The 1,380-nt window shown below is 40.4% G+C and overlaps 1 pseudogene; it reads right to left on the bottom strand.

Moving 5' to 3' along the window:
- Positions 1-472: 472 nt before the first annotated feature.
- On the bottom strand, positions 473-1,316 carry LOC103211997 (annotated as a pseudogene).
- Positions 1,317-1,380: the final 64 nt, after the last annotated feature.

The following is a 1,380-nucleotide window of genomic DNA, read 5'->3' as shown; positions in this document are numbered from 1 at the left end:
ATTTATGAACTGTGTGATAGATACAAATGGTAAAAATAAATGTATAAGGGGGGATAGCTGTAGGAATAGTCAACAATATTCTATATGGTTAGTTCCATCTTGTATTGTCAATTTTGTCTTTAAAATCTTAATCTTTTCTCCACAACCAAGAGTTCATGATAAATAAGATTCATTTTCAAAAACCCATTAAAGGTATAGAATGATTTTAAGAGGAACATCAGTCTTCTAACTAAACTTATCCCTAGATGGACACAGATACTTAAGTATTAACAGTATGTGTTTACTTTGGAAATATTCTAATGAAAACCTGTATGCTTGAACTATCCTTTGAATGTTAATTATTTCAGAAAATTGATCAGGTAATCACAGAAATGAAAAGATCCTTTTTTTTTTTTTTTTTGGTATACATTCCACAGAGCCTTCTTTACCTCCTTATCCCTGAGGCTGTAGATCAGAGGATTCGGCATGGGCATCACCACCGTGTAGAACACAGAAGCCACTTCATCCCGATTCATGGAGTAGCTACATGTGGGTCTCAGATAAGTATAGATGGAGGTTGCATAGAACAGAGTTACAGCGGTCAAGTGGGAGGCAGAGGTTGAGAATGCTCTGCGCCTCCCCTCCCTGAATGCATTCGAAAGACGGAGAAGAGAATGTAGGCGGAGGGTGTGAGGTGGACCAGCAGACTTCCCACCATGTTCACACCAGCAGAATTGGAAAGAATGCTCTCATGCAGGCGTGTGTCGGCACAAGAGAGCTTAAACAGAGGGGGCTTGTCACAGAAGAAGTGATGGACGATATTGGAGCCACAGAATGGTAACCTGTTTATATAACTTGTGTTAACCATGGAGTTCGGCAGTCCTGCTCTAAAAGCCCCAGCTGCCATTTTAAGGCAAACTGTCCTAGACATGATTAAAGAGTATAGAAGTGTATTACATATGGCCACATAATGGTCATAGGGCATTAACCCAAAGAGGATGCATTCAGTTGTTGCCAGGGCGACAAAGAAATATACCTGCAGGAAGCATCCAGCAAAGGAGATGTTTTTCTTCTCAGACAATAAATCTACCAGCATCTTTGGGGTGATGGTGGATGAGTAGCAAACATCCACAAAGGACATATTGGCCAGGAAGAAACACATGGGGGTGTGAAGTCAGGGACCAGCCTGATCAGCAGGATCTCATCTCCACATTCCCCAAAAGAGTAAGAGTGTAAATCACGAAAAATAGCAAAAAGAGCATGATCCGAAGTTCCAGGGTGTCTGCTAATCCCAGCAGGATGAACTCAGTCAGTGAAGCGTAGTTTTTTCTGATCATTTATTGCAAACGACTTGGTTATAACTCTGCATTATGTTTAAATATTTTCCTCTTCAAAATATTA

Source organism: Orycteropus afer, unplaced genomic scaffold (genome assembly GCF_000298275.1).
Source record: "Orycteropus afer afer isolate SDZICR_OR568_19922 unplaced genomic scaffold, OryAfe1.0 scaffold00832, whole genome shotgun sequence".
Lineage (NCBI taxonomy): Eukaryota > Metazoa > Chordata > Mammalia > Tubulidentata > Orycteropodidae > Orycteropus > Orycteropus afer.
Note: the sequence above shows the minus strand (reverse complement) of the source record. Positions and strands in the feature narration are given on the sequence as shown.